Here is a 27888-nt window from a genome sequence, read left to right on the forward strand (position 1 = left end):
ACCTCTGGCAGAAAGGACTTCATGACAGATACAGGTAACACGGCTGGGGCTTCACCAATTCAGTGGGTTGATGATAATCAACATGGTCTGGTTTATGAAATAGTAAGTATGTCAGAAAACCACCTATAAGATGGGAGGACCATTCTGCCTCAATGTAGGAGAAACTGAGACTTGTGGTTTCTGTGTGAGAGAAGCCAGTACCCAGTTTGAACTTCTGCAAAAAAAAAAAAAAAGAAAGAAAGAAAGAAATAAAAAGCCACCCACCTGGGTTAAACCCAATCAAGGCAGACCAGCCAATAGAAAATACAATCATTGTGTGGAAACATTTCCTGTGAAATGAGAGGAGGAGGTACAGAAAAGCATTCTTTTGTGAACAAGAGAAGTCAAAAGAAATGAAATGGTTGGAACACATCTTTCTGTATTAAAGAAGCAAAGCTCTAATGATAGCCTCTTATAGTTTGTTATTTTATTTCTGATTAAGTTTTTGTTTTCTCCTTCGTAAAATTAGGCAGTGAGCTGACACTTTTTATATAAACCAGATGACAGCTTCTAGGAAGGAAAAGGGTGAGGCTGGAAAGAGAGAAGAGGCCCACAACGATGCACAAGACAGTAAGAAAAATATCAATTTTTCTCATGTAATTTAGTGACAAAAATAGGATACTGAGGTTTGGCCTTATTGCTGTAATTTGAGAAAGGAGACGGTCTTACTGACCCAGCAGTCCTATGATCGAGCCTTGTGAGAAGTAAATGAAATGCACTCAGCTTATGATCAGCTGAATATTATACACCTACAGAATGCTCTTTGCTACTAGACATTTTTTGTCTCCCACTATTTGTTCGAAAGGTGTTCTCTTAAAATTCTTATTAAACTATTTGAAATGTGGACATTGGCTTTAGGGAAGAAATTTTTGTTATTTGTCAAAAGGGTAGAATTTAATTGGCTTAACAGTCTATCTAGAAGTTAGCAATTTCAGGGAGCTGGTTATTAACCATGTTTATTATACAGTAGGGTTTCACATTATAGCTGGTTTAAGACATAAACCCTGGGGGCATACTATATATAAATAGGCACGTATACATGAGAAATGCACGCCCTATCTTCCTTTCCTCTGGATTCCAGATTTGTTAGGATTCTGTGGGACTGACCATGAGGGGGTAGAGACCACGAAAGCTTGTCAGAGGGCCTCCACTTGAGCAATGATCTCAGGAAAGGAGAGTGAAAAAGGTAAATGGTCTAATGTGCATGCATCCAATCCTCCCAAGGGCTGGGAGTTTATACTTGCATTTAAAAGTAAAAACAAATAAAAATTAAGGAAGTGCTGGTGGCCCAAATGAAGTTCAATCCCTTTGTGACTTCTGACCAGAGCAAGAACTGTAAAATGCATTTCAACGCACCTTCCCACCTGCACGGGAAGATTATGCCTTCCCCTCTTTCCAAAGAGCTGAGATGAAGTATAACGTTTGGTCCATGCCCATCTGAAAGGATGATGAAGTACAAGTTGTCTGAGGATGCTACAAAGGTCAGCAAATTGGCAAAGTAGTCCAGGCTTATAGGAGGAAATATGTCATCTACACTGAACAAGTACAGTGAGAGAAGGCGGATGGCACAGCTGTCCTTGTGGGCATTCACCCTGGCAAGGTGGTTATCAACTAGTCTAAAACTGGACAAAGGTGGCAAAGAGATCCTTTGCTAATTGGAAGCCAAACCTCACCAAATAGGAAAGGGAAAGGGCAACTATAAGGAAGAAACAATTGAGACGATGCAGGAATAAAGTGATGTTATATGTGACTTTAAATAAAAACTGTTAAAATGAAAAAAATTAAGAATGAGCTAGGAATACCACCATCCAATTTGTAAAATAAAAGATGAAATTGAGTAATGTCCTTAAGAATCCTAGAACTGGTTTACCTTTAAAATACTATTTAAGCCAAGGACATTTGTTCGTAATTAATACATAAAGAAAGTGGCCATGATTATGGTCTGTAACCATTCAGAAGTAAAGGATGATCAATATTGTTTTCCAATCAAATGTATATATGGAGTGGTTTGGTTAATGGGATAGAGGAGAAAAAGAAAGGAGATTAAAAGTAAGCTTTGTCTCTCTTCTTTCATACTTTGGGAGGTAGGGGGAAAAAATGTTTGCTGAGCTTTCACAATACATCATCATTACCTGTTAACTGTCCTCGACTTGGGGTGGAAAAGCAAAGTTATCCTTCATGGAAGAGGGTGGATAATCGCTAACCTACAGACTATAATTTTGCAATAGCCTTCCTCTCTAGGACTTCTTTGCTTGCTAGTAAAACAGGGCTTCCACAAGGCATGCCCACTCTTTTCATTCACCCAGTGTCCTTTGCTAGAATCTGGGACCTGTCATTGGGAACCACATGTCCCCTAACACCAACCCATCCTCAATAGATAACTGCCTCCCCACCCTGCAGTCCACACTCTTTCCTTCGCAGTCCTTGCTCTGCTTGCCCAAGTCCTCTTTGCCCTAGATAACCGGGCTCTTCAGAGAAGATGACACCCAGCATGCGGGATGAATGTTGCCAGATGTAGGCAATTTTAAAAAAAAATTTTTTTAGTGTTTTATTTATTTCTAGGAGAGAGAGAGAGAGAGACAGCATGAGCAGGGGAGGGTCAGAGAGAGAGGGAGTCACAGACTGAAACAGGCTCCAGGCTCTGAGCTGGCAGTCAGCACAGAGCCCGACATGGGGCTCGAACCCACGAACCGCGAGATCATGACCTAAGCGAGAGTCGACGCTTAACCGACTAAGCCACCCAGGTGCTCCCAGATGTAGGCAATTGTAAAATATGGTCAGTTTTAGATTAAAGACACTAGTATTAGAAAATCAACATTTGCCATTTCTCAAATCAGCATTAATTTCTCATTTATCTCTGCATATCATGATTTCAATGAAGTAACTTCAGCCAAGTCAGGATGATGAGCAGCTGACATATTTAACAGAGAATAACTGGTTATAAGCAGCTTCAGGACTGTCTTGACATGAAATCCAATCCATCTAATGAAAATATTTGAATATTTCAAATTACATTTGAATATCATTATACTTTGCTTTATCTAGTCATCTTCTTTTATTTTTATTTATTTTTATTTTAGAGAGAGGGGAGTGGGGGAGAGAGAAGGGGAGAGATAGAGAGAGAGAATCAAGCAGGCTCCATGCCTCTTGCTATTCCATGACCGTGGGATCTTCACCTGAGTTGAAATCAAGAGTCGGATGCTCAACTGACTGAGCCACCCAGGCGCCCCTTACCTAGTCATCTCCTTATTACTCTCTCCTTTCCCTCTCACCTCCACAAACCCTTCAAAAATAATGGTTACTTTAATTGAGTCTTTTATTTGCCAGAAGCGATGTACCGACTTTGTACCTGTACTGACTCATGTAATCCTCACAACAACCCTAGGAGATGTTAACTCTTTTCTTCCCATTTTATAGGTGACAAAAATGAGTCAGGGAGATCCACTTTCCCAAGAGCACACTATCGCTAAGAAGAGAAGAGGGCTTAGGTCTCAGAGGATCAGGTCCTAGAGCCCAAGCCCTCAGCCACTGGCCTGAAACCTCTCTCTGCATAGTGTACACTGGGTTGTACTGCAAGAATGCTTTGACTTGTTCTCATCTTTGATCCCATGCATGCTGACTTATAAATAGGATTGTTGGCCTTAGGGTTCACACCTGTGTCCTCTTCTCTTTCGTGCTTTATGTCCTGATTCCTGTCTATAGCCCTTGTCTTCTCCCTGGGGTCACACCATCTGATTCCACAGTAATCTGAGCTGTATATGAGATGAAGCCCAAATAGTTGGTGAGTGCCTTGCTCACCACCCCCACTATCCAGATATTTGAATCTGTAGGAAATCTCATGTCAGCCAGAGGTACAGGGAAAAGAAAAGACTGGGTCTTCTGGATCCAAGTATTCTCTATAGATTGGAAAAGGGGCTGGCCCTCTAAGAAACAAGGCCCCTGTGGATTGTCTACGATGTGTGGCTTTCAAAATTCTTGAACACAGCTTACCATAAGGGATGTATTTCTATTGCAAATCACAACACGTATCTTTACAGAAACAAAAGGTTGTAAAAACACTTTACTATATGGGATGTGCAAAGTTTCTCTTCTATTTATTTTTTGAAATGATGCTGGTTCAGATCCAGCAAACTGATTTATAACCCACTAAAAAGTCAACACTGGCAGCTTGAAACACAGCACAATAAAGAATTGTTTTTAACTCAATGTACAAAGAGTACTCACTAATAATAGATTTAGGCTAAAAATGATTAATTCCCTCATTATCCACAATAAATTTTGCAAATTATTTGTGTTCTCCTCTGTTTCCTATCCTTGCTGGAGATAAAAATGTCAGGAAGGGGAACGTCACAGAAGAAACATGTAAGGTTAGGCATATGGGCACTGAGAAGGTGTTTGTACGCAAAAAAGATAATGGTCTTTCCTGAATGCCAGCTAAGATTGCCTCTACACAGTTACTATCCTTTAAAATGTTAATATTTTATGGGAACAATTGAAAAACTTTGAATGTGATCTAGGTCTTAGGGAATTATTGTTAATTGTATCAGGGTGCAGTGATGGTATTGTGTTCATGTAGAAAAATATCCTTTCTAAATGTTTATAATGACATATTTATATATGTCATGATGTCTATCATTTATCTTTTTAAAAATATATTTATTTATTTTTGAGAGAGAGAGAGAGAAAGCGAGCAAGTGAGAGTGGGGGAGGGTCAGAGGGCGAGAAAGAACCCCAAGCAGGCTCCATGCCTGTGCGGAACCCCAAGCAGACCTGGATCCCATGACCCTGGGGTCATGACCTGAGCCAAAACCAAGAGTTGGCTGCTCAACCAACTGAGTTACCCAGTCACCCGGAGTTATTAAAAATAGGGAAATTCACTGCCATTTTCGTGTGACTTCAAATTCTGGTCTTCTTCCGCAGTCTGCCTGTTCCTATTTTTCTGAATCCTCAGGTTTTAGAGCTGTCAGCACAGAGCCTGACACGGGGCTCCAACTAGGAACGGTGAGGTCATGATGTGAGCTGAAGTCTGACGCTTAACCGACTGAGCCACCCAGGTGCCCCCTTAATACATTTTTGATAGTTGAAACGAAGAGATGAAGCAAGCAAAATAAAACTGATGTAAACAATTGTTAAGGTTTTGTTTTTATATCCATTAAATCAACCATATAAATGTAATATGGAGTTTTGCTACAGTATTTCTAAACAAGACCTATATTAACCGAATCTAAATATGAATGTATTAGTTTTCTATTTCTGCTATATAATATTGTCACAAATTGAGTGGCTTAAAAGAATACACATTTATTCTCTTATAGTTACGTAGGTCCACACTCTAAAATGATTCAGCAGGGCCACATTTCTTTTGGGGGCTCTAGGGAAGAATTTGTTCCCTTGGCTATTTTAGCTCCTTAGAGATGGCCCATGTGACTCAGTCTGTAGCCCTGCATCCCCCTGACCACTTAGTCTGTTGTCATATCTCCTTGTCTTTCTCTGGCCCTCCTGCCTCCTTCCGGTAAGAATCCCTGAAATTACATTGAACCACCCGGATAATCCAGAATAATTTCCTCTTTTCAAGGTTCTTAACTAATGGCACCTGCAAAGTTCATGTAAGGTAACATATTCCCAAGACTCCAGGGCTAAGGACATGGATATCTTTTTTTTTTTTTAATTGTTTTTAATGGTTTTTTTTTTTTTTACAAATAGTTTATTGTCAAATTAGTTTCCACATAACACTCAGTGCTCATCCCCACAAGTGTCCTCCTCCATGCCCATCCCCCCTCCCCCCCACATCCATCAGTCCTCAGTTTTTGTCAGCATTCAAGAGTCTCTCATGGTTTGCCTCTCTCCCTTTCCCCCACCATTTCCCCCCTTCTTCTCCCCCTTGTTCCTCCGTCAAGTTCCTCCTAATCCTCCTATACGTGCAAACATATGATATTTGTCCTTCTCTGCCTGACTTATTTCGTTCAGCATAACACCCTCAAGGTCCATCCATGTTGCTACACATGGCCAGATTTCATTGTTTCTCATTGCCAAGGACATGGATATCTTTAAAGGACCATTATTCAGCATGCCACAGTGGGTCAATAGTGTGACTTTATCATCAAAAGTTATTAGATCATTGGATGCATTAATATTTTGAATGAATGAAATATCATTTTGATAATATGTAATAAATATATTAATCATATAGCAAGCAGTAAATATAATACTTCAAAGGCAAAATTATAGGTTCACTCCACTCTTCCGTATCAGACAGGATCCTAGGATAATTGTATCCAGCTCTGAACAGCACACTTGAAAATAGAATCAAACAGGGACACAATCAAAGAAATATTCTGAAAAAACGTAAGAAGGAGGAAATAGAAGTAAGGATAAGAATGATCTACTAAAGAAAAGAAGGCAGGGCAGTGTATGATCGCCATCTTCCCTCTTTGAGGGGATAACAGATGGAATAGACATCAGAGTTGTGAAAACCTTTAAAAGGGCAAACTCAGGGGCACCTGGGTGACTCAGTCGGTTAAGTGTCTGTCTTCGGCTCAGGTCATGATCTCACGGTTCCTGAGTTTGAGTCCTGTATTGGGCTCTGTGCTGACAGCTCGGATCCTGAAGCCTGCTTTAGGTTCTGTGTCTTCCTTTCTTTCTGCCTCTCCCCTGCTCTCTCTCTCTTTCTCTCTCTTTCACAAACAAAAAAAATTTTTAAATATAAATAAAAGAGCAAACTCAGAGGCACCTCAGGGAAATGAATTAAGTTCAATGGGAGGAAGAGCTGTCCAGCCTGCAGAGCGTGCCTTACTCAGTTCTCTTTCGCTGGAGACTTCCAAGCATAAAATCCTGACGATTTCTATAAAAGCAGTGCAAACATATGGAGAGTCCTGAGCCGGATGAATTGCAATGCCCCTCCCACATACCAAATTCCTGTGATTCCAGTGACTAAATGTCTGTCCCTTCTTGAGGAAAGGAAAGAGAAATAGCAGAAGCAGGAGAGCCAGTGAGCAGATAAGGGCTTTGTAAAGGTCTGAATGAACTGTTTTCGTGACTGACAGATTTATGATGGAATAATTTCCTCTGTTTGTCCTGTAATGGGTGTTTGTACCTTGGGTTTGCAGCAAACGCCTTGCCCTGTGAACATTTCCAGCTGGGGTTCAAAGACAGGAAATGGTTTTGCTTAAGTGACAACAGAATTCCTGTTGATTAATTTTTTTCCTTATTGTTTTAAGCACAGCAAATAGGTAGCTATTCGTTTCAAGGTAATAAAGTCATATAATCTTAGAAGTTTACATTTAGTTTATTTACACAGCATATGACATATGATTTCCATAATGCTAAACTTTACATGGATTTTTAAAAAATGTTTATTTCTTTCTTTGTGAGATGGGGGAGGGGGTAGGCAGAAAGAGAGGGAGAGAGAATCTCAAGCAGGCTCCATGCTGTCAGCACAGAGCCCATCGTGGGGCTGGAATCCACGAACTACAAAGTCATGACCTGAGCCAAAATCAAGCGTTGGACACTTAGCGACTGAGCCACCCAGCCGTTCCTATATAGATTTTTACATTGTGAATACAGAAATATGAAACATGAACCCAGCCGCATCCTAGCAACCCTCTCATAGCAAGTGTTACTTCTTGTCTATCTACTCATTTTCCATTCTGCAAATAAGCATTTGCTAAGGTCCTCTCTCGCCGCCTCACTCTCTGTTTCACACATTTCCCTCTGTCTCTTAGCTTATCCCTTTCTCCCACTTCTCCCTCTCCCTCATCCCAGTTTGTTAAGAAAAATGGAATCCGATGGTGCTCCCTCATCTTCCCATGAGCAAACCAATGACACGCCTATTTCTGTGCCCAACACCTTCCTCTTTCCTTCCATGTCAATGGAAGTGTCTTTCTTCCTCCCCCTAATCCTTCTCCTCCTCATCCTTCTTCTTATTTTATTTGAAAGGGACTTTTCAGTAAAGATAAAAGGAGAGCTAAATTCTGCGCTTATGAAGAATTAGGGGGTGTCATGGTATACACACATGGAATAGGCCACATACATACAGGAATAGGCCACATACGAGCAATAGGTGTAAGCTAGGCTTATTTTCACTCCTGTAAAAAGAGAAAAATAAAATGATTTCAGAATCCCTACCATGCCATCTAAAAATTGGTTGCATTCAGCTTGACAATCAGTCCACGAGCATTTATTGGCCTTTTACCTCGCATACAATAGTTTCATGTTTTGTTTTAAACAACATTAAAAAAATTTTAATGTTTATTTATTAATGAGAGAGAAAGAGAGAGAGAGAAAGAAGGGGAGGGGCAGAGAGAGTAAGGGAGACACAGAATCTGAAGCAGGCTCCAGGCTCTGAGCTGTCAGCACAGAGCCTGACACAGGGCTTGAACCCACGGACCATGAGATCATGACCTGAGCCAAAGCCAGACACATAACCAACTGAGCCACCCAGGTGCCCCTAAGCAGTTTCATGTTTAAAAGGCAGATGTCTTAGAGCTCCAGGACAGTGATCACAAGCGCTCAATTGTGCCTTCATGACAGTCATGAGCTTATCCATTTCCTGGGTCTCCCTAGAGTTCCTCTCACTTTTTAAATCAGATATTTACATATTTGTATGTGAAACTTTTCTCCTGAGATGAAGTTTTGCATCTGTTGCCAGCTGGATAAGCAATTAGTGGGCTTTACATGAAAAATAGAACTTTGTTATGTTCTTTAAGAGATTATATGAAATAATTGGCCTTAGAGAGTATCATTCTATTGATACTTCTGACATATCTTCCCATAGGACAATCTGGTTTATTTTTCTGAGAGTTTGTCAGGACCTTGAACATTAGGAGATAATGTCTTTTATAACAATTTTTCTCTTCTTCCCCACCTCCCTCCAATCCATCAAGTCCTTTGACTCAACCTTTAATATCAAATGATTCCACTTATCTTCATGTCTACCACCACCACTAGAGTTCACACCAATATTACTTTTCACCTGCCTTCTTACTAGTGTCCCTTTATCATTTCTTGTTCCCCTTGAATCCTTTTTCTCATACAGCAGCCTGAGCCATCTTGTGTCAAATGCTGCTGGCCAGTCGGACTGAAAGTTGTCTATTAGACAAACAAGTCCGGATGTCTACAGATGGATGTAGACTTTGGAATTCAACTTGGAGTGGAAAACGTGTGAGTAAAAGCAGACTGATAAGAGAAGAGGTCCCGTGTCTGAGCCCTGGCATCCTCCTTTGTTTAGATGTTGGGGATACAAGAAGGAACAGTAAAATATGAGAAGTAGCCAGCAAAGTACAAGGTACACCAGGAGAGTATGGTGTCCTGAAACCCAAATGGAAAAAAATATATGAAATAGAAGGGAGTGGTGAACTGTGTACAATGCTGCTGATAGGGCAAGAAGGAGACAGAGGACTATTGACTTGACATCATGGAGGTCACAGGTGGTTTTGACAAGAGTGGCTTCAGTGGATTAATGGGGGGAAGCCAAAGGGTTTGAGGGGTTATAGGAGGAGAAAATTTTGAGACAGAAAACATGCACAACTGTTCAGAAGATTTGCTGTAAAAGGTGAGTTCATAACAAGAGAACAGAAGGCACAGGAAATGACATAGATGCGTTGGCAGGTGCTTTCAGAAGCTTTGTTCAAATTGCTTCTGTTCTCTCAATGAAATAAGTGGCAAGGCTATCAGCAGAATGAAAGTAAGGTTTGGGCGGGAGCTGTTGGCATTTGGAGAAAGAGCAGAAAGCTTGAAGTATCATCTAGAAGACTGGAGGAATGAACGGATTAAGAGAGCATGTTATGACCGCCACATTCCCTCCAGGTCCAGTAGTTATGTATTTAGAACAAGACTGGTCCGTGTAGTTTTACGTTTTTCTCTAGTGTTAATACATCAGCAGTGCAGGTAGAGAGCAAGCTGAGCATTGGCTTTGACCAGAATTGGAGTTTTACTAGGTGAATAACACAAGAAGAGATGACGAGAAGAGTTGAGAATAGTGCCTGGAAATGACTGTAATGATCAATTCTAATCCAACAGAGTAAGACAGGAAAATAGGACCATGAGAGGCAGGTTACCATGGAATTGTGGTGGGGCGGTGTGATTATAGGGATTTAAAGCTGTAGTTAGTTAGAAAGATAGGAAGTAGATGGCAGTAAGGAAGTAAGCTGCTTAAGAATGATATTGTGTGTTTGTTGGGGGGGGGGGCTGGGTGGCTCAGTCAGATAACCGTCCGACTTTGGCTCACGTCATGACCTCACGCCTCATGAGTTCGAGCCCTGTGTTGGGCTCTGTGTGGACCACTCAGAGCCTGGGGCCTGCTTCAGATTCTGTCTCCATCTCTCTCTGCCCCTCCCCCACTCATGTACACTCTCTCTCTCTCTCTCTCAAATAGAAATAAAAACATTTAAAAGAACATTCAAAAAGAATGATATTGTAGGCTGTAGTTATTGGTAATGATAGGATCAATGGCATGCTTATAGAGTGAGCAGCTGAAACAAAGAGGAGGACTTGGGGTAAATTAAATTGAAAGCCAGGATGTGAGAAAGACCATTTACCTGGATATTGAAAGTATTATGAGTTATGACCAGAGAATTGCTGGCAGGAGTAACAGTGAGCCCAGAGGTAAATGTGCAAGGAATTGAAAAGGATAACTCAGGGTCTTGGTAATGACTGTGACAAGGATGATTAATCCACATTTATGGTCTGATGATGTGGAATATTCTAACCTGGGAGCCACAGGACAGTAAAATTAAAACCCTAACGCTGGAATGTAATAGATCTCTTAAAGGGGGCACAAAGTGCTGACAGTGGTTCTCAGACTTTAGCAGGTATTCTGATACTTGTTAAACGACTTGGTAAAATGCAGACTGCTGCCCCCCCTCCCCAGGTTCCTGCTACAATAGGTCTGGGATAGGGCCCAACAATCTGCATTTGTAGCACGTTCTGAGATCTGGGGGCCACATTTCAAGAACTGATCTGCTATGAAAATTCAGAAGAGGGATGGATTGCTTCTGGCTGCAGAGATCAAAGAAGGTTCATGGAGAACATTATTTCTCTGCAAATGCTTAGAAACAACAGAGTTTGGCATCATCAAATACTGCATATTGACTAATAAGCAGAGAAGTCATATTTTGGGGGTCCCATACTTACTTTTTCTGCAGGTCAGAGATGCAGAGGAAATGTAGTTCCTTTATTTCTCTAAAACTGCATCGTATCGTATCGTTGTACATCTTAAACGTATGCAATGTTATATGTCAATTATATCTCAATAAAGCTAAAAAGAGGGACTTCTGGCTACCTCAGTTGGTAGAGTAGGTGACTCTTGGTCTCAGGTCGTGAGTTCAACTCCACACTGAGGGTAGAGGCTACTTTAACAACAGCAACAACAACAACAACAACAACAACAACAACAGCTAAAAAGAAAAATAAAATTTAATTGTTTAAAACTGATCTGATCTTCATCAAGGCTCCACCTGCTGGATGACTAGGAAAAAGCTGACTCCTGTCCATTTCTGTTTAAAATTTGATCCAGTTACATACATTTAAATAATCTCTTTAGGTACATGTCAAATGTTTGGCCTTTTAGATTTCACCTGGCGGGATGTGGTTTTGTGACCTTGTGGCTTTGGGGGGATGGTTTCCTCGTTCTGTGTTCTGGCTTCTCTGTTCTCTGTGTAATATGTCTTGTGGGCCAGGTCGCTGCTTGCTCTGCTAGCATTCTTGGCTGAGGTCTGTAACTTGTAGTTTGCTCACTTAGCTTGACTGGATCTCAGTGGTTCTCCTTGACTGACTTGGCGTCCTCTTGCTCACTATGGTTCCCTCTGAGTTTCCGCCCTGTTCTCTCTCTGGCCACTAGCCTAGTGGATAATGGATCATCTCACCCTTCACCAGAGCAGAAAGTCATTTGTGCAGTGGCCCCGTAGCAGCCCCACTGCGTCTCAGTTCACACGCCTTCACATTCTTACCCTTAGAATCGGCACTTCTGGGTTCCATCTATACCACATGGACTAGAAACAAACTTTGGGGACCTCCTCTCAAACTTCCCTCTCTGTCCGTTTCCACGGGATCTCTATTTTTTCTCTGTCATGACATCCTGCTCTCCCGTTGGTGTGGCTGATGATTGCCTGAGAGACAGGCTCGTTTTGGAGCCCTAAATGGAAGCAGGTCTGTCCTCAGTGCCATCCTCAAACTGGCCAGTGAGACTTCTTCCCTCCTTCCGTTTCTAAACAGTGAGATTCAGAGTATCTCACCTCCCTCGCCTCCCTTTCTTGTCCGTTCCTGTATTTCATGCATCCTGAAATACACTGTCCACCTCCCTCTTACAGTCTGTTCTTCCCTCCCCGTCCCTTCCCTTCCCTTATATTCCTTTTGCTTTTCTTTCTCTTTCTATAAGTTTTAAGTTTATGTAATTGAAAAGATTCCCACTTTTGTCTTGTTTAGAATTGATAAGACGCATCTGTTAAATGTCAAGCTATACCACCAAAATAATATTTAATTATAAGAAATTCACATACACAGGCACGCCTGGGTGGCTCAGTCAGTTAAGCATCTGACTTCGGCTCAGGTCATGATTTCACAGTTCATGGGTTTGAGCCCCGCGTCGGGCTCTGTGCTGACAGCTCAGAGCCTGGAGCCTGCTTCAGATTCTGTGTCTCCCTCTCTCTCTGACCCTCCCTGCTCATGCTTTGTCTCTTTCTCTGTCCCCCCACCACTCTCTATCTCAAAAATAAATAAACATTAAAATTTTTTTAAAGAAATTCACACACAGAAAATATTATGAATCTATTTCAATTTGGGATAAGTGATGGAAACAAATAATAAAACAAGTTTGGCTTTTATAAGTAGAAAATACTGTTTATACAGATGTTCAACTTTATTGGTTAGCCACATTATTGACCTAATATTTAGATATAAATATATAAACATATATATATTTATATCTAAATATAAATATAAATATATAAACATATATATAGATATATTATATCTATATTTTTTAAATGTGTGCTTTGGGGGGGCATGTGCCATTATGCATGTTGTTCATGGGTGACAATATATGGTTTGATTTTTTTTTTCCTCAGAGCAACAAGTTTTTAAACTCTCTTCCCTCTGTCAAATGATTTCTTTTTTTTTTTTTAATGTTTATTCACTTTTAAGAGAAAGACAGAGAGAAAGAGAGACAGAAAGTAGGGGAGGAGCAGAGGGAGAGAGGGAGACACAGAACCCGAAGAAGGATCAGGCTCTGAGCTGTCAGCACAGAACTCAATGCGGGGCTTGAACCCATGAACTGCAAGATCATGACTTGAGACAAAGTAGGACACTTAACCACTTAGCCACCCAGACGCCAGCACTACCCCCCCAGGATTTCTTAATAACATGCATGACAATACATCACTATCAGAGGTAAGTGACAGTCAAAGAAGTTCAGGAGCTTAATTTTTATTGTGAAGTTGAAAGACAATTCAATTTAACTGAAACTTTAACATTTTATCCAGACAATAAAGAGGAAAGTAGCAACTTGTGCAGGGGGGATTTTGCCAGCCTCTCAGTGGGTATAGCTCCTAAGAAGGGAATTGTTCATTTTTCTTCCCTTTGTTTGTCTGACCTCATAACTTGGACACTGAGTATATGACAGTTCTTGATTAGATTATAATGATTAAAGGGTAATTTTTTCCTACTTCATTCAAATTTTACCTTGATTCTGATTTTAGAATTCCATCTGTAGGCAGGATGAACTGGACCATAAAACTCATAAGGTTTTTAATATCAATATTTTACTTTTTCTTAATACCTATCAAATTTTACATGACTTACAAAAACAGGCTGGCACTTTCGAATGATGTTTGTGTCAAAGTCTTTGAAGGCAGAGACAGTTTCTTGAATAACTACCACCTAGCATAGTTCCTGGCACATAGTAGGTACTCAATAAGTATTTGTGAACTAAATAAAATGCTAGGACGTCCCATTAACTTTGAATAAATGTTTACATTTAAAGCATTTAGGGGGCACCTGGGTGGCTCAGTCAGTTAAGTGTCAACTTTAGCTCGGGTCATGATCTTGTGGTTCATGAGTTTGAGCCCTGCGTTGGGTTCTGTGCTGACAGCTCAGAGCCTGGAGCCTGCTTTGAATTCTGTGTCTCCCTCTCTCTGCCCCTGCCCCGTTCACATTCTGTCTCTTGCTCTCTCAAAAATAAATAAACATTAGAAAAAAATAAAGCATCTGAAATGTTCATGTCCACTTGTTTTATTAGAACATTTTTAGGTGGATGACAATGCAATTAGTTTGTTTCCAACTCTGTCTTATTGGTTCCAGGTTGACATCGTCATGAATGACAAGAGCACAGAGAGACTGAGTTTGGCGAAAAAAAGAAAAAAATAGAGGCTGATATTTCCAACAATTTGGTGGAAGAAATGGGTAATTACTCATAAGAAGAGCAACATGAAAGCATCTAAAGCAACATAAACCTTCAAAGGGTGCTTGAGAAAGGACAAAGCCTCTATTGGAAATCAACATGAATGGTGCTGGTGAATGATGTCACTTGGATCGGTGGGCTGTGGTGTGGCAGGGGTGAGAATAGAGAAAATGAGAAACTGGATCTCCTCTCTCCGCATATCCCTGTCTTTGGTCTAAGAACAGGGCTGACAACAAGAAAATCTGTGAAGGAACGAAAGGTCATGTAAATGTTAAGTTGGAAGGAAATACTAATGACTGCAAAACAGATGATAAACTCTAAGAACGTAAAGTTAATGTACATTTGTAATACAGCTGCTGAAAACCAATATGGTACAAATTTTCATGGGCATGTATATGCCTGTGTGTTCGCAGAGACAACGTAATATTAAGAAATCTTAGTATTAGTATTAGACATACGGGAAGGATATTTCAAATGCCGTGGGAATGGAAGAATTGTAACCTGTGAGTAAAATAGCATGTTCATCAGAAGTAAAACAGTAATAGATGCTGCTAACAAGTTTTCCTAAACTTTCTACCACTACTCCCTGGCCGGTTGCTGGTCCTCCCATTGCCATTTATACATTCTCTCAGAAATTCTAAGTGCAAAGACAGACTCTTACACAGTCTACAAGGAAGTGAGCCTGTATTCAAAACCTGGTGTTGTGATAGCTTAGTTTTCATACAAACATGGGTAGGGAAGTGACGTCTGAGGCAGCTGTCCATCCTTTCTGGGAAATGAAAGTCAGTGTGAAGCAGCTGTGATGGGGGAGTATTTGAAGGAAAACAGTGGTCTGTAGTGTAAACCTACTTCTATAGGAAAGATACTGGATTAGATTAGTGCAAATGTCTTAAAGCGTTCTTAAGAGCCATGCAATCTGATTGAGCTGAGTTTAGGCCCACATATTTGAGTATCTGTACAAAGCTTCCATCGAAAGAGTTTAGCATTTTATCTCTCTATCCAATATTTCTGTGTCATTTATTGCAAGGTCTATTCAATATCATGCCTGCTCCAGTTTGATAAGCAGAGATTGCAGTGGTGATCATGGCTTAGCTCAAAGCCCATAGTTACGGCAAAAAAATGGGAACAAGTCTGGTCGTAACACTTTCCTGGAACATGGTACCCAGAAATAAGCAGACTCCAAACACTGATAAGGTTGTTATGGACAACTGCATTCCAATCTTAAACCCGTTTCTGCCACGAAGGGTGGATTTCTACAGGCTTCTTGAATTTGCACTTGGCACCTTTTTCTACTGAGGTGTTCTGAAAGATGCCAGAAGGCTGGCCCAGCAAAAGCTGACTTACTTCAATGCTTTGAAGCTGTATGTGCTCTACTAATGACTTTCCTACATAGAACATGATCAACATTTTCTTGAAAGTGTGCATTAATAGAAAAAGGTTAATTAAAACACCACAGTGAAAAGTTTCTAAGCATGTCTGCTGCACAGCTGAATCTGATAATTCCATCTTCTTCTGCCCTGCCTTCACTCTGCTGTGTCAACTCAGACTTTGAGAAATCTTTCTCATGGAGCACCTGGGTGGCTCAGTCGGTTAAGCATCCAACTTCGGCTCAGGTCATGATCTCCTGGTTTGTGGGTTTGGGCCCTGCATTGAACTCTGTGCTGACAGCTCAGAGCCTGGAGCCTCTTTCGGGTTCTCTGTCTCCCTCACTCTCTCTGCCCCTCCCCAGCTCTCTCTCTCTCTCTTTTACTCCCTCAAAAAGAAATAAACATTAAAACAATTAAAAAAAAGAAAAATCTTTCTCAAAATTTTTTCTTTCGAATTTTTCAACTTAAAAGCAAATGTCATTTATTTCTGTGTGTTTTATTTTTCATTTAAAAAGTAACATTAGAAAAGTAAAAAATATTTTTCTAAAACATTAGAAAAGTAAAAAAAATATCCTCATGCAAGTCTTTTTTTAGATTTTTCCTACATTTTAGTGACCATATTCAGTATAGAACTTTTATCCTGCTTTTACTTTTTATTTTTTAATGTTTATTTATTGAGAGAGAGAGAAAGAGAGAGAAAGCAGGGGAGGGGCAGAGAGAGAGGGAGAGAGAATCTCAAACAGGCTCCGTGCTATCAGCACAGTGACTGACCCAGCGCTTGATCTCATGAACCGTGAGATCATGACCTGAGCAGAAATCAAGAATCAGATGCTCAACCGACTGAGCCTCCCGTGCCCTTATTCTGCTTTTAAAGTCATGATACAAATCGTCTTATATATCATTACATACTCTTAATAAGAATGATTGATTACCTGTCATGTCAGCTGCTACAGCTTGTGTTTGCTATTGTGCAATATTTACTTAACTGCCAATGTTTATTATTATTGATACTATGATAAACACAATTGCGAATAAAGTACTTTTTAAATACAGGATTATTATCCTTAGGATATATTCAATAGTTCCATTTTGCCATTTAAAATGATTTCAGAAGATATGAAATTGGTTGTTTCAAAATCAGCATTGATTATTATAACTAAAAAATATTTTTGCTAATCTGATACATGAGAAATGATGTCTTACTATTATATGACTTTAGTTTCTTGCCTATAATCAACCTTTTGTGTATAACATTTGTTGCAAAGTTTTCCCATTTTGTTGTCTACTTTTTAATTTTATTAGAGTTTTGACATACAAATTTAAAGTTGGATGAATTACACTTGCTTGATATTTTGCTTTATATTTTTATATTAAGGTGTATGTATTTCTAAATTAAGAACTCCCTTATTCCTAGAGTGCTAAATTTAAATTCAATTTTGGGGGATATTTTAGAAATATTGAACAATAATATATTCACCTGAACAAGTAAGTAATTAATTAATTTAGAGACTGAGAAAGAGAGCAGGGTGAGGCAGAGAGAGAGGAAGAAAGAGAATACCAATTTGGAACCCAATGCAGACTCTATCTCAGGAACTGTGAGATCATGACCTGAGCCAGAATCAAGAGTTAGTCACTTAACCCACTGAATCACTCAGGCACCCCCACCTGAATTTATTTTTATCTTAAGATACTATGTGATATCCTAAAACTGTACTAAACTGGTATTCTCCATATAAGTAATAATCACCTCAACATCATTTCTTGAGTAATCTTACACTTTCTCGTTGCTTTTTGATGCTTCCTTTATCACATATTTAATTCTTACAAATAATCAGGTCTGAAGATTGGCTGTGTGCCTGCTTGCACAAGTAGCTGGTGCAGTGCCACTGCCCCAGCCTACCCCCTCCCTGTCCCCACCTTCTAAGGAGTTTGCTCTGAGATTGGTTAAGTGCAAGTTGCATTTCCAGAAGCACTTCTCAGGAGGCCCAAGCTTATGACCTCTCTGAAGTTTACTCCTTTGATGTTCTATAAATGTCACTCACCTTGTTCCTCTTAGTCCTTTAGATATTTACTTGGCCCACATACCACCAAATGACTTGAAACCATTGAAAAGCCCATGGAAAGAGCCCACTTCCAGAGCATCTGCCCTAAGCAGATCATGGAATGGAAGCAGTATAAGCGGAATTCAAGAGTGTTTCCTGCACTAATGACTTCAGCATTGGNTATATGCCTGAAATAATGCACAGAAGGAAGCCTGCAGAACTACAATTCCTACCATATACACAAAGGAGAGGAAACCAAGGCAAACTTGGGGAAGGGGTTGGGGATGGGAAAACAGAGTTCTGGAAGTCTCCCTGAGCATCTTCCCTGGTTCCACTCCTATCTGAATTATGGTGCTATTTTCTCTTTTCTCTCCACGTATCTTTCTAATTGGAGGACCTTGGATAGATTCCTTAACTTCTCCAAAGTCTGTTTCTTCAGCTACCAAATGGGGTTAGGGGAGCCTGGGTGGCTCCTTCCGTTAAATATCTGACTTCAGCTCAGGTCATGATCTTGAGATTTGTGGGTTTGAGCCCCACATCGGGCTCTCTGCTATCAGTGCAGAGCCTGTTACGGATTCTCTGTCCCCCTCACCAAAACTAAACATTTAAAAAATTGGGATAATAATAGTGATTATCCCATGGAGATTATTACATATTGTATGAAGAGTGCTCAGCACAGATACTCAAACATGAATGCTGTTAATATATGTTAGTTTCCTTCCTCACAGTCCATATCTTTCCTCTCTACCAAGACTTGTTCTCAAATCTTTTGTTTCCATGGACGTTTACTATTGGTGAGTTTTGCCTTACTTGTCTTTTCCCACCATCAAGACATTTTAAAATTCTAAAGTAATCATTTAAGAGCAATCCAGAAATCCTGGGGGATCTTGGCACCTGGACTGCAGTTTAAGAAGTCTCTCTTAATTTGCATTTTAGGACCTTAACAGCACAAGTTGCCCTTCTTACGTTCACCAGAAGTTTGTAAGAGGTGAGGGATAGTCAAAGTTCTGCATTACATCTTCTGCCATTATCACCCAGGGGACCGCAAACATGACAGCATTTTCTGGTGTCAGATGGCCGTTTTCGGTGTGGGTTTTATCTGCTCCCTTCTGTGAAGAGATAACAGCTGTCAGCTTGTGGAAGGCAGAGGTCCCATGTGACATTTTGGGTGGTTTTGTAATACTGGCCTGGAAATTTAGCCACTTCTGTTTCTTTTTGTCTCAAAATTTGTTTTCCCTGTTATGTCTGAAAAACTAGATTTCTTTCTCTTACAGACTTTTTAAAAAAAATCCAAATATCCCTGAAAGAGATCAAAATTTCAATAATTATCAGGCATTTATTACTGTTCACTGAAGGGACTGATGTGTAAATGAAAGAGCAGTTCACTCAGAGTCTCTGGAGATAGGCTAGTGGTGGCTCAGCCACCAGTGTGTCCTCTTGAATGGGTCACAATATCTCTGATGCTTGGTTTTCGTATTACCCTCAGTATTGCTTCTCTCTCAGATGATGATAATCACAAAAATAATTAGCATTTATTGAGCACGTACTTAGTGGCAGGTACTGTGCCAAGCCCTTTAAGTGTATTTTCTAATTTAAACCTCACAAAGAGCGTAGGAGTTGGGTGCCAATATTTCCCTCATATTATAGTTAAGGAAAATGAAACTTTGGTGATTATTTTTTGGTAAAGACTGGCAAAAGGTAAATTAGTAACTTAAATCAGTTCTATGTGATGTTGCATTCTTAAAAATTTTGGCATATAGTTATGAGAACCTCTGAAGTGATTGATAAGTGCTGTCCTGATATAAGATGGAAGCATTAAATTATATTTGGGGAAGAATCACTGTAAATTGAAATAGGCAAATTTGAAATATCCATACATTTTTCTTTAAAATTCCCATTCTTCTTTGTTATCAGAACGAGGCCATGAGCAATTCAATGGCAAGTAGTGTAGATATCTCTAAGAGTTATGACCCTATCAAATAAGTTGGAAGAATATTTTAATAGGATGCTAATTTGGGAGTTTCAGTGGAGGCATCAAAATACAATGAGACCAAGATGCAGATTTTAAAAGAAAGTATTTGAAAACTCAGGATAATGCTTAAGAACCCTGCTCCCTGACCAAAGATATAAAACAGTTGAGCCGTTGTAGATAAGAGATAGTTTTGTGACAGCAAGTGCTTTGCAGTGAGTTCCTTCTGTGTTCTGTCCTGTCCCGCCTCAGTGCACAGGAGATGACCCTAGTGTGGAGGGAGAGAAGGTGGTAGTTGACACTTCCATCTAGTCTAGTGGGAGGAACTTCAAAGGCTCCACTTGGGGAGCTTGCTGTTTGGCCTCTGCAGGTAGGGAAATAGAGTAGACTGATGCCACACTCCAGCTTTGGAAATAGAGAGGCTAAAGGCCAAGAGATGGGCTGGACAGCATTCCTGGCAGGAAAATCAGACTTGCTGCTGCTTTGAGATTGGCCTGCATTTCCAAAGTTTTCTCAGGCTAACAGATTGTTTCTTGTGAACCACACCTTAAAAACAGAGCTGGTTTGAGATTATTCCTAAACTCCCATCTGCCAGAGAACACTTCGACAGTGGTCAAAACTAATATCAAAAGGGGGCAGATGATACCTTGGGATGAAGACATCATCACTTGTATAGAATTCTGGTTGAAAATGCCTAACTTCATCTAATGATGAAGAAATGCAAGACAAACCCAAATTGAGGAACATCCTATAAATAAATGGCCCGTATTCTTTAAAAAATGGCAATGTCACCAAAGACAAAGGATGGCTGAGGAATTGGTACAGATGAAAAGAAACTAAGGAGATGTGATGACTAAATGCTCCATGTGATCCTGAATAGGGTTTTGTGCTGGGGGAACAAATTGCTTTAAAGAACACTGTTTGGACAATGGATACATTGGAATATGGGTAGTAGATTAAAGTTTTAGATCAAGGTTATGTTTTCTGAACTTGATTATTGTACTGTGAATATAGAGTAGTCCTCTCTTATCCCTGGTTTCATTTTCCATGATGGTTTCAGTTATCCACGGTCAACTGTAGTTTAGAAGCAGGTGATCTTTTTTTTTTCACAAATAGTTTATTGTCAAATTAGTTTCCACATAACACTCAGTGCTCATTCCCACAAGTGTCCTCCTCCATGCCCATCCCCCCCTACCCCCCACATCCATCAGTCCTCAGTTTTTGTCAGCATTCAAGAGTCTCTCATGGTTTGCCTCTCTCCCTTTCCCCCACCATTTCCGCCCTTCTTCTCCCCCTTGTTCCTCCGTCAAGTTCCTCCTAATCCTCCTATACGTGCCTTCTTGATGAATCATCAGAAGGTCAGTAGCCCAACACTATGTCACAATGCCTATGTCATTCACCTGACTTCATCTCATCACATAGGCATTTGTCATCTCCTATGAGCACAAGAAAAAAAAGTAAGGATGGAATGATAAGATATTTTGAGAGAAAGATGCCATATTCACGTAAATTTATTACAGTATATTATTGTAATTGGTATTTCATTATTAGTTAATATTGTTCATCTCTTACTGTGCCTAACTTATAAATTAAACTTTATCATGGATTTATATGCATGTATATGAAAAAACATAGCATATATAGGGTATGGTAATATCCATCGTTCCAAGCATCCACTGAGGTTCTTGGAATGTATCTCCTAAGGATGAGGGGGGGCCTACTGTATAAGAGGATCTTTTTGTTCTTAGAAATACATGAATTATTAAGAGGTACATGGGTATGATGTATTCAACCTACATTCAAATAATTCTGAAAATAAATAGTGTGTGTGTGTGTATACAGCAAGACAACGATAAACAGATATGGCAAATTACAATAATGCTGATTTTTGGGTCAAAGTTGTGTACTCTCTGTGTAGCTTTTCTGTGTTTGAGATTATTTTGAAATAAGGATGAGGGGTGCCTGGGGGGCTGAGTTGGTTTCGTGTCCAGCTTTGGCTTGGGTCATGATCTCATAGTTCATGGGTTCGAGCCCTGTGTCAAGCTCTCTGCTGTCAGCACGGAGCCTGCTTCAGATCCTCTGTCTCCATCTCTCTGCCCCTCCCCAGCTCACTCGATATCTCTCTTAAAAATAAATAAAAATTAAGAAAAGTTTTAAAAAAAGAAAAACAAGTCATTTTCTCAGCAAGGCCTCCCACTAGTTAATGTTTGTTTCAAACCTTGCCCCTACAGCTTGTGGCCCACACATAGTTCCCCCTTCAGAAACACTAGTAAGCCCCAAACCAGACCTCCTAAGTAGAAATCTCTGGGGATAAGGCCCAGGGATCTGTGTTTTAACTCTCCAGATGCTTCTTATACACACTAAAGTTTGAGAAGCACTGATTTAGACTAGTCAGGAGCCATACTTGGAATTGGGGTGTGGTGTTAATTCAGGCTGTTGGACATGGGAGAAAGGTGATGGCTATTTGCATGGTGACCACAGGATCTTGCTCACAACAGTGGGTGAGGATAGTTATGAGATTCTCTTTCTATTTTCTCCCCGATACCATCCACTATTGTTTTCCTGCTTAATCTGGGGACCTCAAGTACACAAGCAATTTTTTACCTCCAAATTTCCCAGCAGGTAATATAAATGACTAATGTATATTTATTAGAGGACATATCCATAGATTCTCCATAGAGAGTATAGATTGATAATGGTGAATGGCAGAGTTGTCCATTTTCCGCTTAGTGCAATAGTGAGGGGTCATAGAGCTTTTTTCTTGTCTCCATGGAGGCTATTTTGGAGGGGAGGAGTAGTACTCCTTGAATCTCCTAATGGGAGGCAACTTGGTACTTGGCATGTCAGACTTGTTGATCTGTCTGAAAAAGGAAAGGGAATTGGAGAGAAATGGAAAACCTGATGGAATGCGGGGACAGTGGAGCATCTTATATGCCCACTCTGGTGCAGTAAGGATGCCTGAATCTGGGGCTGGCAGGGCCCAGTGCCAAAAAAAATGTGGAACCTCTTGTTCAAAAATAAGAATTTCAAGATGCTACCAGCAAAACATCAAACCAAGCATGTGACTCTTCTAAGTAGTGGACTACGTGCTACAGCACAGCTTGTACAACCATGAGGCAGACCCTGCCGGAATCTTCCATGGTCAAAAGGAGGCCACACTTGCTAGAACTCCACCCAAGAGGGTGGTCTGCCTGTTGGGTATATTGTCAGTGATGGAGCTAAGGGGGGTTGTGAGAAGTCAGGCCAGGGGCAGCTGTCCTACTTCAAAGAACTGTGCATTGCAGAAATCCTTCAGAGCTACTAAAAACATCACTCATATGCCCCCAAGAGAGCTAACATTTGACATCTACCTGAGTGCAACCAGCCAGTGTTGCCCAGACAAACAAGAGTCAAGAGGACTGAGATCACACACTCAGGTCAGAATGACATGTTTGCCTGTTTCATTCTGATTGTGCTTCTCTAACCCAGTATGGAAGGTGCTCCAAGGTGAAGATGTATGGATAGGAGTAAAAGAATCAACGGCTGCCTCATTAATTTGAGGAAATCTGGAAGAGCTGAGACCAACATTTTAAGCTGATCTGGAATGAGGTATGTGTGTAATGTTTAATAACTGAAAATAACTAAATCCAAAGACTGTCCTTGAAATATTGTTAAGGAATAGAACATATAGATTTGATTGTTGCAAGGGAGCGATTTCAAAACAAATATTTTATATGTACCTCATGAGGCGGACTGCTCAATAAACCAGTTACATATTAAAAATTATATTTAGAGGTATCTGAGTGGCTCAGTAGGTTAAGCATCTGACTTTGGCTCAGGTCACGATCTCGAAATCCATGAGTTCGTGCCCTGCATGGGGCTCTGTGCTGACAGTTCTGAGCCTGGAGCCTATTTCAGATTCTGTATCTCCATCTCTCTCTGCTCCTCCCCCATGTATTCTCTCTCTCCCAAAAATAAAAATTTAAAAATATTAAAAAATTATATTTAGTACAAGGCAGGGAAATGAGGAAAGCTGTTCATGAAAGACTCAGTTGATGGATCACAGATTATAAACGCTTTCACTTCTAGTCTTGATCTGAGGATATCCAAGTGAACAGTGAATATAAATCACCCTGAAAAGATTTCTGATGGAAGAACGTTCTACTGGACACTTACTTTTTTTTAATAAAGTCAATTTTGGGGAAGTAAACACTTCAAATATTATACTATGCTCTATTTATGGCCTCTCCTATAGATTTTTAAGGGCAATGATGACTAGGCTTTTGCTGAAGTGATTCACAGTCTTCGCGCAGTAGACTCTTTGAATGCCATTTGGCTGAATTGATGTTTGTGACATCTACTATTGTTCTTATCAGGGGTAATCAAAATACTTAAGCATTAAAAATTCCACATCAGTTATTTATTGTTACATTTATCTATCTACTATTTATTGAAGCTCTAAATGAGGACAGCTAAGCCCCATAAAGGCTAAAACATGAATTAGATACTGATCTCATTCTCAAGATGCTTCTGACTTGGAAAGGCTCAAGATGTATGAAAATAACGAGAAGGCAAGGTGGAAAGTGTTGAATGGTACCTTAAAAAGGATGTGCCCTTAGATGGGAAGCCAGGCTCCTATCCTGAGCTCTGAGTTTTAGAGGGCCCGATTCTGGACCAGGGAGATATGCCCACCAGCAGCCGGAGTTTCCTCCCACTTCTAGAATATGTTCTGGGTATCTGACACCCCAGCCTTTACCGATCTTCCCAAGTATAGACTGCACACCTCCTGTATGCAGGGGTGGGCCAAGGAGTGGCCAAGGAATGACTACATGTAGGGACTATAACTGTTACCACCTGTAACAGTTTATTAATTAATTTGTAACTTGTAATATTTAGACTATGTTGTGAGGGTCTCCAATTACTCTTGCCCACATTGTGGAGGCCCACAAATGTTAGGAGGCCCACAAGGTGGCCTGGCTATGGGAATTCATGAAGGGCAAGAACTTGGCCTTGGCAGTACCTGGGAAGCTTCGCTGGGGAGGTAGAGCTTGAATAGGCAGATCTGGGAGAAGGGAAGGAGGAAGAGGAATTTCTGGCAGAGGGGAACAATCACACTCAAAGACGTGGAACTGAAAGTGTCAGCTTGTATGTGGGAAGTCTGGCTTTCCGTGCGGATATCAGGAGTGGGAGAGTAGAAACCAGGAGGCCAGATCGTAGATTGCCCAGAATGCCAGGGCATGGTGAAGTGTCTCATATTCTCAGCACAGGAGACCCATTTACATGGACTGATGTTCAGAACATCTAATATTCACTCTAGCAGGTTAGGGTCTTTGAAAATCTTTCTGTAGACAAAGGGGTGTCACTGTATGTCTCAAAACTTTTGATCAGATCAACTTTGTAAGGAGAGAGTGCTGCCTTGCCATGAGGATGGTGAGTAGGGAGGCTGGAAAGGTGGAGACCATGAGCAGCAACAGTACAGGATGGAGCAAGGACAGTGGGCAAGATAAAAAGAAAATGTATTTGAGATAATAGAAGAGGAAGAAAGAGAGAAAGGAGTAAAGTAAAGGAAGAAAGTAGAGAAAGGAGTGAAAAGTGACTCCAAGACTTGGTACCTGGGTTCTAAAGAGGTTAGTGAAGCCAGTTAATGAAAAAGGTGATCTTTAGGGGTGCCTGGCTGGCTCAGTGAGTATGGCATGCAACTCTTGGTCTCTGTTGGGGAGTTCTAGCCCCACACTGGGGGTAGAGTTTACTTTAACAAAAAAGAAAAATAAAAAAGGTGATTTCTATTGGAAGCTGGACACTTTGGACTTTGCATAGTCAGATGGTTGTGAGGAATTAAGTAATGTGTTTTACCCCACCTGGGGTTTCACTGAATTCTTTTTAGTTGCACCCTCACACCTTTTTTCCCCCAGTCCGAGCAGCTGGATATGAGGCTGCCCTTGCCCAAAGTAGGTGTCAGGTGGGACCAAGAGCACAGAGGTCAGGTTAAAGTCAAGAAACACTGAACACAAGTGTAAGTTTGAAGAATGCTTTTGAGTGAGTCTCTTTTAAACTTACCTTTTTTCCCTCTCCATACCTCCAACCTGAGACTATTTTTTTCCACTGACCTTTTTTTTTGTAACAGCTTTATTGAGATATAATTCATACACCACAACTCACAAACTTACAGTGTACAATTCAATAGGTTTTAATAGTCGGAGAGTTGTGCGCCCATCACCACAATCTATTTTAGAACATTTTCATCTCCGCAAAAAGAAACACTGTGCCCTTAACTTATCTACGCCAAGCCCTAGGTACCACTAACCTACTTTTTATCTCTACAGATTTGCCTAGTCTGGACATTTTGTATAAACAGAATAACATATGACCCCGAAGTCTGATTTCTTTCATTTAGCAAAATCTTTTTAAGGTTCATCCATGTTGGAGCAAGAATCACTACTTCATTCCTTTCCATGGCCACGTAATGTTTCAGCGTGTTTATCGATTTATCAGTTAATGGTCATTTGGGAAATTTCCACTTTGGGCTTTTATGAATAAAACTACTATGAACGTTTGTGTGAAAGTTTTGTGTACATATATGTTTTCATTTCTCTGGGATATATACTTCGAGATGGAATTGTTGGGTTAAAGAGCAACTCTATGTTCAACTTCTTGAGGACGTCCTAAAGTGTTTTTCAAAGGTTTGTGCCATTTTACTTTCCACTGGGAGTGTTTGAAGGTTCCAACACCCGAGGAAAAACATTTGTGTCTTTGACCAATAATTGTTGAGCATCCATTAAATGTATGGCATAGGACCGTGCAACATAGGGAATGATAGATTGTCATACAAAAATCCCCTGGGTAAACAGAAATCTCTGTTTCTTTTGATAGTTCGTGTTGAATGCCTTGGAAGCCCCAATCAGTAACATCATTTGTGCAGACAGAGGAGGATTTCTATCATATAGGAGGCATTTCTAAGTTGCTAAGTACCCTTTTCCAAAGGAGAACACAGACATAAAGAGATCTGTCAGCTTCATGGTAGGGCAATGACTGGGCCCAGTTTATCTCAACACTTACAGGCCTTGAGCTAGCATTTCCTGGATTCTGGGTCTAACACTCTATTGTCTTCTTTCCTGCAGGCTTTCTAAACACACACATTTGGACATTGAGCTTATTCTTCTTTCATCTTCCACTGTATGATTATAAGTCTCATCCAAAACCATCTATGAACTGTAAGACACGTAAGACATCTCTGAACTGTAATCTAATTTCTGGTCAGTTGCACGATGTGACATACATGTAGCGCTCTGCACGCCCTCAGTTCCTCTGTAAACCTTGCTCTGTGGAGTTGACTCAGGTGGCAATTCTTTGGGTTGCTAGTGTCATAAAAGAGTTGCCTTCTCCAGGTCTTCCGGAAAGGTAGAGCAAAAGACTTCGAAAATGATAAGATGAGGGGTACAAACACAACAGAGGAGTGGAAAGGTACCCTGCCACCACTTTCATTTGTGACCACAGGAGCTTTAACGGTCCGCAGAGGTGGAAGGTTAAACCTTGGCTTGGAGTTAAGGAAGGGCAGGAGGCGTGGCCTTGGAGACTTTAGAGAAGGTTCATCGCCACCGATTGGCTACAAAAACTGCTGGCTCCGCAAGTGATGTTTACCTCCACTGAGGTTCGAATCCACCTGGGCATCAGCCGACAGGTGATATGGATATATATATATATATATATTTTTTTTTTAACTCCATATACTTGAGACAAAACTCAGACTACATACTCCAAATAAAAGCAGATCCTTCCCTCCCTCCATCCTTCCCTTCCCTCTACCCCCCTTTCAACTCTCTTATTTTCTTGATTATGTATTTATTTTCTATTTCTATTTCCACCCCCCCTTCACCTTCTTCTTCCTTCGTCAGTAAATTACCCCCACCCCCAGCGAACCGACTCGGGCTCCACCTTTTCATCTCCAAGCGTTTAGCAGGCTCACTCCACCGCGCGCATCTCCCGCGCGCGCAGGGCCAATTCGCACCCTCCCTGCCCCCTTAAGAGCCCAGGGAAAACGTCTTGGTGCCACCATCCTTCAGTTTCCCGGGCGAGGACTGTCGCAGCCCAGGACCGTAAGCT

General features: G+C 40.7%; 1 pseudogene; it reads left to right on the forward strand.

Moving 5' to 3' along the window:
- Nucleotides 1-1331: 1331 nt before the first annotated feature.
- LOC144240269 (large ribosomal subunit protein uL24 pseudogene) lies at nt 1332-1772 on the forward strand (annotated as a pseudogene).
- The last annotated feature ends 26116 nt before the right edge of the window (nt 1773-27888 follow it).

The sequence above is a fragment of the Crocuta crocuta genome, unplaced genomic scaffold, assembly GCF_008692635.1.
Source record: "Crocuta crocuta isolate KB4526 unplaced genomic scaffold, BGI_CrCroc_1.0 scaffold176, whole genome shotgun sequence".
Lineage (NCBI taxonomy): Eukaryota > Metazoa > Chordata > Mammalia > Carnivora > Hyaenidae > Crocuta > Crocuta crocuta.